Source organism: Pelophylax lessonae, assembly GCF_965119305.1.
Source record: "Pelophylax lessonae genome assembly, chromosome: 4".
Classification (NCBI taxonomy): domain Eukaryota; kingdom Metazoa; phylum Chordata; class Amphibia; order Anura; family Ranidae; genus Pelophylax; species Pelophylax lessonae.
In genome coordinates, this window is record NC_138771.1 from 667997620 (window position 1) to 668011479 (window position 13860).

The 13860-nt window shown below is 45.5% G+C and overlaps 1 long non-coding RNA gene across 1 annotated transcript in view; it reads right to left on the reverse strand.

Moving 5' to 3' along the window:
* Positions 1-10620, reverse strand: part of LOC309554243 — a 30733-nt gene extending 20113 nt beyond the window's left edge. Inside the window, exon 1 of the long non-coding RNA XR_014225215.1 lies at positions 10506-10620. This is a non-coding gene — a long non-coding RNA (uncharacterized lncRNA). The remainder of the gene's footprint in view (positions 1-10505) is intronic.
* Between the last annotated feature and the right edge of the window lie 3240 nt (positions 10621-13860).

Sequence of the window (13860 nt, forward strand, 5' to 3'; positions counted from 1 at the left end):
ATTGGGGGATACCAGATGATATGGGGAAATATAAGATATTGGGGTGATACCAGATGATATGGGGAGATATAAGATATTGGGGGATACCAGATGATATGGGGAAATATAAGATATTGGGGGATACCAGATGATATGGGGAAATATAAGATATTGGGGGATACCAGATGAAATGGGGGAGATATAAGATATTGGGGGATACCAGATGATATGGGGAAATATAAGATATTGGGGGATATCAGATGATATAGGGGAGATATAAGATATTGGGGGATACCAGATGATATGGGGAAATATAAGATATTGGGGTGATACCAGATGATATAGGGGAGATATAAGATATTGGGGGATACCAGTTGAAATGGGGAGATATAAGATATTGGGGGATACCAGATGATATGGGGAAATATAAGATATTGGGGTGATACCAGATGATATGGGAAGATATAAGATATTGGGGTGATACCAGATGATATGGGAATATATAAGATATTGGGGTGATACCAGATGATATGGGGACATATAAGATATTGGGGGATACCAGATGATATGGGGAGATATAAGATATTGGGGTGATACTGGGATGATACCAGATAATATTGAATATATGTAATAGTGGGGTGATACTGAATGTTATTGGGGAATATGGGAGATAAATTAGGGTGATACCGGAGGATATGGGGAGATATAAGGTATAGGGGGATAGCAAAGGATATGGGGAGATATAAGATATTGGGGGATACCAGATGATATGGGAAGATATAAGATATTGGGGGGATACCAGATGATATGGGGAGATATAAGATACTGGGGGATACCACATAATGTGGGGAGATACAACATATTGGGGTGTTACCGGATATGGGGAGATATAAGATTTTGGGGTGATAGATGATTATGGGGAAATACAAGATATTGGGGTGATACCAGAGGATATGGGAAGATATAAGATATTGGGGTGAAACAGCATAATATGGGAAGATATAAGATTTTGGGGTAATACTGGATGTTATGGGAAGATATAAGATTTTGGGGTGATTCCAGATGATATGGGGAGAAATAAGATATTGGGATGATACTGGATATAAGAAAATGTCAGAAATTGGGGTAATACCAGATAATATAGGGATATATAAGATATTGGGGTGATACTAGATAATATACGGAGATATAAGATATTGGGGTGATACTAGATAATATACGGAGATATACGATATTGGGGTGATACCAGATGATTATGGGGAAATATAAGATATTGGGGTGATACCAGATGATTATGGGGAAATATAAGATATTGGGGTGATACCAGATGATATGAGGAGATATAAAATATTGGGATGATACCAGATATGGGGTGATACCAGATGATACGGAGAGATATAAGGTATTGGGGTGATTCTGGATATGGGGAGATGTAAGATTTTGGGGTGATATTGGAGTGATATCAGGTGATATGGAGAGATATAAAATTTTGGGGTGATACCAGATGGAGAGATATAAGATATTGGGGTGATTCTGGATACAGGGAGATGTAAGATATCGGGGTGATACCAGATGATATGGAGAGATATAAAATATTGGGGTGATAACAGATATGGGGAGATGCCAGATATTGGGGTGATACCAGATGATACGGAGAGATATAAGGTATTGGGGTGATTCTGGATATGGGGAGATGTAAGATTTTGGGGTGATATTGGAGTGATACCAGGTGATATGGAGAGATATAAAATTTTGGGGTGATACCAGATGGAGAGATATAAGATATTGGGGTGATTCTGGATACAGGGAGATGTAAGATATCGGGGTGATACCAGATGATATGGAGAGATATAAAATATTGGGGTGATAACAGATATGAGATGTAAGATATTGGGGTGATACCAGATGGTATGGAGAGATATAAGATATTGGGGTGATACCAGATGGTATGGAGAGATATAAGATATTGGGGGTGATTCTGGATATGGGGAGATGTAAGATATTGGGGTGATACCAGAATTTAAAGGAGATATGGGATAGAGGGGTGATACCGGATGATATTGGGGGATATGGGATTTTGTGGGGATTCTAGATCATATTGGGAGATGATCACCAATAGGGTGACAGTTGGTAATATCGAGTTACATGGGAGAAAAGGTTGACAGCAGATTATATGGGACAATAGGATGACCTCCAGTAATATTGGGTTACATGGGACAATAGGGTGACAGCAGATTATACGGGACAATAGGGTGACTCCGGGTGATATTGGGCTATATGGGACAATAGGGTGACTCCAGGTGATATTGGGTTATATGGGACAATAGGGTGACTCCAGGTGATAATGGGTTATATGGGACAATAGGGTGACTCCAGGTGATAATGGGTTATATGGGACAATAGGGTGACTCCAGGTGATAATGGGTTATATGGGACAATAGGGTGATCCTGGGTGATATTTGGTTACATGGGACAATGGGTTGACACCAGGGTATTTGGAACAATAGGGTGACACCTGGTTATATAACACAATAGGCTGACAGCAGATAACTCTGGGTGTTGAAGCTGCAGCAGACGGCCCGGGATTTTCGGGTTTGGTGACTCATCTGGCTGGTTGGTTGATATTGAACTTGTGACAGTGCTCCTGGACGAGGCTTGGCTGGGTGAGGATAGGCTTGTCGGGTGTGGTGCTTCTCGTCTTACATAAAACTGATTGTTAGAAACAATCTGAGGAATCTGTTCTGATTCATCGTCTGTAGAGCGAAAGAAGCCGCTGGTGGGAGGGGTGATGGAAAAACATAAACCGCAGAGACAAGAACAACGAGGAGGAAAAACAAGAGAGAACAACAAAGAACAATGGAGGCCGGCAGACCGGCCGCTCCAAGCATGGAGACTTTATCATAAACCAGTGTACTTCATCCATCCTAATCTGATATTTCATGTATGGGTGGATGCCAGATCCCTACATCACAAACTGCTTTCTTATATCTTGAAGGCCTCCTGCACACAGACGCTCTGGCAGTCCATTTTTGGCTCATGCTCAAAGACAGACTGCAATGTATCCCTATTGGTGGGTGGAAGTAGGCAGACACCTGCATGGGCCCAAATCTGGGTCTCTCCAGATTCATTGGACCAAATGCAAAAAGTTTTCAGGTCTAGGTCCACTTTTCTGACCTGACCGGGTGCAGGCCAATATAAATGACAGATGAATGTCTACTTACATCCGACCACCCAGAAGGAGTATATGGGTCCGCTTATAACTCCATCAGGGGTTCAGTCCAGGTTCTCCTGCTGGGACAGCACAGAAGAGGTTAATGTGAAAGGTTCCTTAAGCAGGGTGCTGATCTAAAGCCCCCTACACACGATCAGATTATCGAACGATCTGTCGTCCGTTTTTTGTGGCATGCTAGTCTGATGTGGAAAGTGAAGAGATTACTTTCATACGAAAATTCCCATACGACAGAATTCTACTTCAGAAGTGATGTCATGTGTTGGATTGCTTTCTATGTGTTCTTTCATCTCTGAGCATGCCTAGTCTTGCTCATAAGATTTTTTTCCGTCTAAATCTGTACTAATGAGACGAAAATCGGACGTTGTGTTACGGACAACAAAAATTTTATAGGCTGCACATCAGGATTTTGTCAGCCGAAAAGTCGGAGTCGGCTGTCGAAAGCACCATACTGACAATCCGAAAATCCGCAGATCGGACGTCGGACGAAAATTCCCTTCAGATTTTCTTATCCTGTGTACGGGCCATTAGGATGTGAAAGTTTGCCTGAGAGTCTTAGTTCTCCAATTGCATTTTCCATTTTAACCTAATTAACCACTTGCTGACCGGTCACGTTGACCGTACTGCGGCAAAGTGGCTCAATATCGTCCAGCGACTTAGACCTATGTCGTTGGACTCCTCCCCTTGTGGGCGGCGCGCGCGCCGCCAGGGGCTCGCTCCCGCTGTATTCAGTCACAGCGGGAGTCGGGCCAGGGGAGGAGCGGCGGTGATCACCGCCGCTCTTCCTCGATCGTCGGAGATCCAGTGTGGAGATCCGCCCACTTGTGTAAACATCTCCTAAGTGACAGGCAGGGTCAGATTGCAGGATTCAGCATAGCTCAACCTGCGATCTGTCCCTGTGTCACACAGTCCCCTCCCCCCACACACGTCAGTAAGCACCAGGCATACATTAACCCCTTGATCACCAATAAAAGTTAACCCCTTCCCTGCCAGTGTCATTTTTACAGTAACAGTGCATATTTATAGCACTGATTACTGTAGTAATGTCACTGGTACCCCCAAAAGTGTCAAAAATGTCAGTTAAGTGTCCGATCTGTCCGCTGCAATGTCTCAGTCCCGCAAAAAAAAAAAAAAAAAAATCGCAGATCACCGCCATTACTAGTTAAAAAAAAAAATAAATAAAAATGACATCAATTTCCCGTAGTTAGTAGCTGCGATAACTTTTGCGCAAACTAATCAAAATATGCTTATTGCAATTTTTTTTACCAAAAATATGTAGCAGAAAACAAATTGGCCTAAAATGTTAAAAAATTTAGATTTTTACTTTTTTTTGGGGGGAATTTCATATAAAAAAATGTGAAAAATATTGTTATTTCTTCAAAATTGTCGCTCTTTTTTTGTTTATAGCGCAAAAATTAAAAATCGCACAGGTGATCAAATACCACCAAAAGAAAGCTCTATTTGTGGGGGAAAAAAAGGACATAAATTTAATTTGGGTACAGCGTCGCACAACCGCGCAATTGACCGTTAAAATAACGCAGTGCCGAATCGCAAAATATGGCCTGGTCAGGAATGGGGTAAAATCTTCCGGTCTTAAAGCGGTTCAAAATACGCTCATTGAGAATTTTTTTGTCAAAGACATGTAGCTAAATACATTTTGGCCTAAATATATGACAAAAATTAAATATATTGGATATTTTTTAACTCTCAAAGTAGAAAAATATTGTTATTTTTTCAAAATTGTCGCTTTTTTTTATTAATATCGCAAAAAATGAAAATCGCAGAGGTGATCAAATACCACCAAAAGAAAGCTCTGTTTGTTGGGAAAAAAGGACGTAAATTTCGTTTGGGTACGGCGTTGCATGACCGCGCAATTGTCAGTTAAATTTGCACAGTGCCGAATCGCAAAAAGTGGCCTGGACGTACAGCAGGAAAATCCTCCGGTGGTAAAGTGGTTAAAGTGAAATCCAACAGAGACGGCGAGACAAGACCCCCTTTTAGGAGGCGCATCAGAAAGGTGAAGCTGGACGGTACAGAAATCTCACCATTGGAGCACCAGATAGACATGGGAAGCCAAGAAGTGAGTCAACTGACCTGCCTCCACCCAGAATAGAAATGTCAATTATGGGTGGATTGGCCCTTCTAGCACCATAGTTGGGCCAAACTATATGCAAAGATGGTCAGGAGGACAGAGAAGGGCCTTCTCATACCAGAGGCGTAACTAGAACCTTCAGGGCCCCGGTGCAAGAAACCATGAAGGGCCCCCCGGACCCCTGGACGGGGCCCTTCCCTTCAAGCCTGGGGCTCTTTCCACTGATCTTTGTACCCTTTACTCTCGTTGCGGGGCCCTTTATTAAGGTCCCGAAGCGGGACCCTTTCACAAGTCCTGCAAAGACAGCAGAACACAAGTGAACTGGATGGAAGGAGAGGCGGGGGCAGCATACAGAAGAACCAATCTCCTCCATTTTCCTCCTGCAGCTACAGTAAGGAAAAAGGAGGACAGTGATTTCTCTACATGCTGCCCCCACCGCCCCTCCTATCCAGATGTACAGGGGAGCCGCGCAGGCGCCCTGGAGCATGGGGCCCGGTTGCAATTGCAACCCCTGCAACCCCTGTAGTTACGCCCCTGTCTCATACATTGCTGATCGCCTGGACTAACATGTAGATGCTCATCCGCCTATGAAGAACTCTTAAAGGGCCATGGCTGTAAACTGTGTGTTGTGGTGGTGACATCACAGGAAGGGCTAGTAATAACAATAATGGTGCAGCTGGAGGGGGCTGGAAAGGAAGAGATGAGGCCTGGCAGAGAGAGATATGATGTTGCTAAGGGGATCATTGACTTCCTCATAAACTAAGGCCAGGTGGCTCCAGGGAAAGAGGACCTGTCAGTGCAGGAGACGGGAGAGGGATTCATTTTCTGCACCGAGGCTCCAGCAATCCACCACTCAACATATTACTAGACATAAACATTGGCCTTTTACTAGACATAAACTATTACTACAAAAGTATAACAAAGACGTTTAATGGAGGCCCTACACTGAGAGACAAAGAACACCAAACAATGACTGCGGTCAGTGCCAGAAGGAGATACAGGAACAAAGAGAAGACAAAAAAATCAGACCATATCGAGACTGCAGAGATGGAGAAGTGAGAGGAGAGAGAGGAAAGAACAGTATGAGGGGGCGAGGAACAAAGGACGGAAGAAGAAGTGTGATAAGAGATGACCGATATGTAAGAAGTTGTGGAAAAGTAAGACGAACAGACAGGAGATGATGGGATAGAGGGGGGTCAGGTGTACGAGTGGGGTTCAATGGAAATATAAATGTCCCTTGGTAGAAGGAGCGGGCATCAAGAAAAGGGCTTTTCTTTTTTTTCTGTGAGCATAAAAAAAAAAAAAAAGAGAGAGAGAGAGAAAGAAAAGAGGCTCGTATAGCAGGAGAGGGGTATAATTTGGGATTTGTGGAAGAAGAGGGGTCTGGATAGTAGGTGGGGGTACATTGGAGCAATACGAGTTCAGTGGCAACCTCAATACAAGAAGAATAGTACAATAAAACAATTGGGGTTCAGTAGAAGGGTCTGGATATTAGGAGAGGGGTACAGTAAAACAGCTGAGGTTCAGAGAAAGGAGAAGGGTCTGGATAGTTGGAGAGGGGTACAATGAAATATCTGGAATTCAGAGGAAGGAGAGGGGTCTGGATAGTAGAAGAAGGGTACAATGAAACAATCTGGGTTTGGTGGAAGGAGAGGGTTCTAGATAGTAGGAGAGGGCTATGATACAATATTTGGAGTTCAGTGAAAGAAGAGGGGTCAGGATAGTAGAGGGGTACAAACAAACAATAGCGGTTTAGTGAAAGGAGAGGGGTCCGAATAGTAGGAGAGGGGTACAATGTAACAATTGGGGTTCAGTAGAATGAGAGAGGTCTGGATAGTAGGAGAAGGGTACAATGGAAAAATTGGGGTTCAGTGGAACAAGAGAAGTCTGGATAGTAGGAGAGGGGTACAATGGACTATCTGGAATTCAGAATTAAATGGAACAATTGGGGTTCAGTGGAACAAGAGAAGTCTGGATAGTGGAGAGGGGTACAATGGAACAATAGGAGTTTAGTGGAGAAAAGAGGCGTGGAGAGGGGTACAATGAAACCATTGGGGTTCAGTGGAAGGAGATAGGCCTGGACAGTGGAGAGGGGTACAATGGAACAATAAGGGTTCAGAGGATGGAGAAGGGTCTGGATAGTAGGAGAGGGGTACAATGGAATATTAGAGGCACAGTAGAAGGAGAGGATTCAAGATAGAGGGGTACAATTGAACAATTGGGGTTCAGTGGAAGAAGAGAGGCCTGGCTAGTGGAGAGGGGTACAATGGAACATTAGGGGTTTAGTACAATAAAAAAATTGGGATTCAGTAGAAGAAGAGGGTACAATGGAACAATTGGGGTTCAGCAAATGGAGAAGGGTCTGGATAGTAGGAGTGCTGTACAATGGAACAATCGGGGCTTGGGTAAAGGAGAGGGGTCAGGATATTCGGAGAGCGATACAATGGAAAAATTGAGGTTTACTGGAAGGAGAGGGGTCTGCATAGTAGGAGAGGGGAACAATGGAACAATAGGGGTTTAGTAGGAGAGGGGTCTGTATCGGAGGAGAGGGGTACAATCGCACAGTAGGGATTCTGTAGTAGGAGAAGGGTCTGGATAGTAGGAGAGGGGTACAGTGGAACAATAGAGGTTCAGTAGGAAAGGGGTCTGTATAGTAGGAGAGGGGTACAATGGAACAATATGGGTTCAGTGGAGAGAGAGGGGTCTGTATAGGAGGAGAGGGGTACAATGAAAGAATAGTGGTTCAGTAGTAGAAGAGGGATACAATGGAACAATTGGGGTTCAGTAGTGAGGGGTCTGGATAGTAGGAGAGGGGTACAATGGAACAATTGGGGTTCAGTAGAAAGAGAGGGGTCTGGACAGTAGGAGAGGGGTACAATTGAACAATAGGGGTTCAGTAGAAGGCGAGGGGTCTGTATAGGAGGAGAGGGGTACAATGGCGATCCAGTAGTAGGAGAAGGGTCTGGATAGTAGGAGAGGGGTACAATGGAACAATAGGGGTTCAGTAGAGAGAGAGGGGTCTGTATTGGAGGAGAGGGATACAATGGAACAATAGAGGTTCAGTAGTAGAAAAGGGGGACAGTGGAACAATTTGGGTTCAATAGAAAGAGAGGGGTTTGGATATTAGGAGAGGAGTACAATGGAACAATTGGGGTTTAGTAGAAAGAGAGGGGTCTGGACAGTAGGAGAGGGGTACAATGGAACAATAGGTGTTCAGTAGTAGAAGAGAGGTGCAGTGGAACATTTGGGGTTCAGTAGAAAGAAAGGGGTCTGGATAGTAGGAGAGGGGTACAATGGAACAATAGGGGTTCAGTAGTAGAAGAGGGGTACAGTGAAACAACTGGGGTTCAGTAGAAAGAAAGGGGTCTGGATAGTAGGAGAGGGTGTACAATGGAGCAATTGGGGTTTAGTAGAAAGAGAGGGGTCTGGATAGTAGGAGAGGGGTACAATGGAACAATAGGGGTTCAATAGTAGAAGAGGGGTACACTGAAACAACTGGGGTTCAGTAGAAAGAAAGGGGTCTGGATAGTAGGAGAGGGGTACAATGGAACAATAGGGGTTCAGTAGAAAGAGAGGAGTCTGGACAGTAGGAGAGGGGTATACAATGGAACAATAGGTGTTCAGTAGTAGGAGAGGGGTACAATGGAACAATAGGGGTTCAGTAGTAGGAGAGGGGTAAAATGGAACAATAGGGGTTCAGTAGTAGGAGAGGGGTACAATGGAACAATAGGGGTTCAGTAGTAGGAGAGGGGTACAATGGAACAATAGGTGTTCAGTAGTAGGAGAGGGGTACAATGGAACAATAGGGGTTCAGTGGTAGGGGAGGAGTACAATGGAACAATAGGGGTTCAGTAGTAGGAGAGGGGTACAATGGAACAATAGGGGTTCAGTAGTAGGAGAGGGGTACAATGGAACAATAGGTGTTCAGTAGTAGGAGAGGGGTACAATGGAACAATAGGGGTTCAGTAGTAGGAGAGGGGTACAATGGAACAATAGGGGTTCAGTAGTAGGAGAGGGGTACAATGGAACAATAGGGGTTCAGTAGTAGGAGAGGGGTAAAATGGAACAATAGGGGTTCAGTAGTAGGAGAGGGGTACAATGGAACAATAGGGGTTCAGTAGTAGGAGAGGGGTACAATGGAACAATAGGTGTTCAGTAGTAGGAGAGGGGTACAATGGAACAATAGGGGTTCAGTGGTAGGGGAGGAGTACAATGGAACAATAGGGGTTCAGTAGTAGGAGAGGGGTACAATGGAACAATAGGGGTTCAGTAGTAGGAGAGGGGTACAATGGAACAATAGGGGTTCAGTAGTAGGAGAGGGGTACAATGGAACAATAGGGGTTCAGTAGTAGGAGAGGGGTACAATGGAACAATAGGGGTTCAGTAGTAGGAGAGGGGTACATTGGAACAATAGGGGTTCAGTAGTAGGAGAGGGGTACAATGGAGCAATAGGGGTTCAGTAGTAGGAGAGGGGTACAATGGAACAATGGGACCCTGGCAGAAGGCCATAGCCGGGATGTAGAAGGGTGTCAGGCATCCCGTAGATCTCCGAAGTTAAATTACAAGCCCCAACATGTTCTTCCAGCTACGGATCAGACAAGGAGCTGATGAAATATGCTGGGAGTTGTAGTTCTTCAGCATCTGGAGATCTGCTGGCTGCCTGGTGCCGTAGGGAGATATCACACAGGAAGAGTTCAGACAATGGAAGAATTATTTTACAGGAGTAGTAGATGTGTGGAACCAACTCCCAGCAGATAGTCTATAAAAATATCCAATAACTGAATGTAACCCCAACCCCCCCCCCCATCCCCCTCCCTCCTGAGCCCAATCCATCCATAAATCTTGTAGTGGCGGAGTCTGGATCACCCCCCCCCCCCCCCAGAGCCTTGTGACTCCACCACAGATATGACACAAGGCTCCATGAAAACAAGACAAAGGACGGAGCCCTACAGAAAATGTGGAGGAGAGACGGGGGGCTGATTAATAAAGAGGGGTGCAGAGGGGTAACACCATCATAAAAAGGGGTGCATGGGGGTAACACCATACTATTAAGGGGTGCATGGGGTAAGTTGAGGATAAAAGTTACCAAAAGTTGGAAGAAGAAGAGAAGGGAGAAGAAGTCAGGTAATGTACTGAAAAGTTAGGGGGGCTGCCCCCCATATCACATGACAGTTGTCAGGGGGTCCTCCTGGGGCACTGTCCTACCTTCTTGCCCTCCCCCCAGGCTGCGGACGGTGGGGGTCTCCCCCTCTCTGTCAGTCTTCTCTTCCAGCTGAGGATATTCTGTGTCTGTGGAGGGGAGTGACTGAGTGCAGAGATGGAGGAGGGGGGGGGGGCAGAGCAGGGCGGGGACTCCCCTGGGGCAGATTGGAGGGGGGGGTGAGAGTGAGGAGTGTTATATTCAGGTAGAACTAGACAGCTGACACATAGAGGAGGGGGGGGGGGGCAGGAAATGACTCTGAGAAACATGCAGAGGAGGAGGACACACTTAGACCTGGGGGGGGGCAGGTGTGAAAAGTAATATCTTGTCCTGAGGCGCCCCCTAGTGCAGGAAACTGGTAATGCAGCCTCACTCCTCCTCCTGAATCAGATTCTTTCCATCTGATTGTATAAAGGATTCATTGTTTCCATATGTATTGCAGGGGGGGGGGGGGGGCGGGATATTCCCAGCTGCTGGATCAGCAAACTTCGCTGTACTGTAACTTCATTGGGGCCAAACCTTGGAAGACACAAGGAAGCGGATACACGGGGACACAGGGACGCGGGAACACGGGGACACAGGGACACGGGTGTGTGGAATATGGACCCAGCAGGAATATAATATTAGTGATATAATATTAGTAAATATAATACATTGTAATAAATAAATGTTTCTATTCTTCCAGGTGTTCTGTAATTGCGGATTGGACGTTCATCAATATAGAATGCAAGCTCTTCTTCCTCATTATATTAAACCAGCACCACTTACCTCAATGGGGACCCCCTGATTATAAAATCCTTCTATCCAATTAAGGACCCCCGCCTTTTCTGGCACTTTTTATTTACTAGTAAAAATCTGTATTTTTTGCTAGAAAATTACTTAAAACCCTCACATAGAATATATATATATATATATATATATATATATATATATATATATATATATATATATATATATATATATATATAATATCTTTTTTTTTTTTTTAGCAGAGACCCTAGAGAATAAAATGGTGATTGTTGCAATTTGTTGTGTCATGCGGTATTTGCGCAGCCGTTTTTTAAACATTATTTAATACACTCTAATGAATTTTAATGCAAAAAAAAAAAACAATATATAACATAATTTTTTGGTACAATTGAGGTTCAGTGGAAGGAGAGGGGTCAGGAAAGTAGGAGAGGGGTAAAATGAAATAATTGGGGTTCAGAGGGAGAGACATCTGTATAGGAGAGGAATACAATGTAACAACCTTGATGGTGGAGAGGGGTAATATGGAGCAATAGGGGTTCAGCAAAAGGAGAAGGGTCTGGATATTAGGAAAGGGGTACAATGGAAAAAAATGGGGTTCACTGGAAGGAAAGGGGTCTGTATAGTAGGAGAGGGGTACAATGGAACAGTAGGGATTCAGTGGAAGAGGGGTCTGTATAGGAGAGGGGTACAATGGAATAATAGGGGTTCAGTGGAAGGAGAGAGGTATGGATAGTGGAGAGGGGTACAATATAACAATAGGGGTTCAGTAGTAGGAGAGGGGTACAATGGAAAAATAGGGGTTCAGTAGAAAGAGAGGGGTCTGGACAGTAGGAGAGGGGTACAATGGAACAACTGGGGTTCAGAGGAAGGAGAGAGGTCTGGATGGTGGAGAGGGGTAATATGGAACAATAGGGGTTCAGCAAAAGGAGAAAGGTCTGGATAGTAGGAGAGGGGTACAATGGAACAATAGGAGTTCATTGGAAGAGGGGTCTGTATAGGAGAAGGGTACAATGGAATAATTGGGGTTCAGTGGAATGAGAGAGGTCTGTATAGTGGAGAGGGGTACAATAGAACAATAGGGGTTCAGTAGGAGAGGGATCTGTATAGGAGAGGGGTATAATGGAACAACAGGGGTTCAGTAGAAGGAGAGAGGTACAATGTAACAATAGGTGTTCAGTAGTAGAAAAGGGGTACAATGTAACAATAGGGGTTCAGTAGTAGGAGAGGGGTACAATGGAACAATGGAGGTTCAGTAGAAGGAGAGGGGCACATTGTAACAATAAAGGTTCAGTAGTAGAAGAGGGGTACAGTAGAACAATAGGGGTTCAGTAGTAGAAGAGGGGTACAGTGGAACAATAGGGGTTCAGTAGTAGGAGAGGGGTACAATGGAACAATAGAGATTTAGTAGTAGGAGAGGGGTACAATGGAACAATAGGGGTTCAGTGATAGGGGGAGGTTTACAATGGAACAATAGGGGTTCAGTGGTAGGGGAGGGGTACAAAGGAACAATATGGGTTCAGTAGTAGGAGAAGGGTACAATGAAACAATAGGGGTTTAGTAGTAGTAGAGGGCGTGGCTTCCGGCGCTGAAGATGGCCGCATAGATCTTCAGCTCCGCTCGGCCACCCGGGACATCGCTCACCTACAGCCTTCACAGCGGGTTTAAAAACCCCCACGAACGTGGCAGAACCTCCGGGCACCATGAGGAATAAAAAGAACACCTCGCAATCTCGCAAGCTGGACGGATTCCTTGTCTCCACCGCGGCGGGCAGCAGACAAGATGGCGCCGGCAGGTCCCCACAGCGCGCTTCTTCCCGGGACGGGAACCAACACCACAAGCCGCCACCGCTCAGGCAAGTAGCCAACCCGGACAGCGGGAACTCCTCCGGCGCTTCCACCCCTCCTTCTCCCTCCTCGAGAAGCCCGGCGAAGCAGCGCCCACGATGGTGCTCTCCCCCCCCCGATCCATCCCAACGATGCGAGATGGAGCAGGCGGCATCCTCTCCATCAGAACCCGGGGGCATGAGCACACCTCCTGCAGACCCCTTCGCTGCCTTCCCAGTGGGGGACCACCCGATCTCGGGTACACTCATGAAAGGAATGCTTCACTCCCTATGGTCCTCTCTGCACTCAGATGTGATGCAGAGTCTCTCTCAAACAAGGAAAGATGTCCAGCAGCTCGAGGTGAGGGTGGACTCTGTTGAATCCTCTATGACAAAATGTACTTTGTCTCTCAACACTCTCATTACAGCCCATAATGGTCATACTGATGACATTGACTGGATCAAGGACAAGCTTGCAGACCTGGAGGACAGGTCCCGTAGAAATAACTTAAAATTAAGGGGGATCCCGGAAACTGTCCAGCCCCAACACCTGCGCAAAATGGCTACAGACCTATTCTCGGCATTGATCCCCTCCTTGTCTTCCTCTGAATTGGAGATAGACAGGATCCATAGGATCCCTAAGCCTCACTTCATAGCACAAGACCTGCCTCGTGATGTCCTTCTTCGGGTGCACTTTTTTCAGACTAAGGACAAAATCCTAATGGCCTCAAGGCAACTCCAAGTTCTTCCTGGCGACTTCCCGCAGGTGCAGATACTGCCGGACCTCT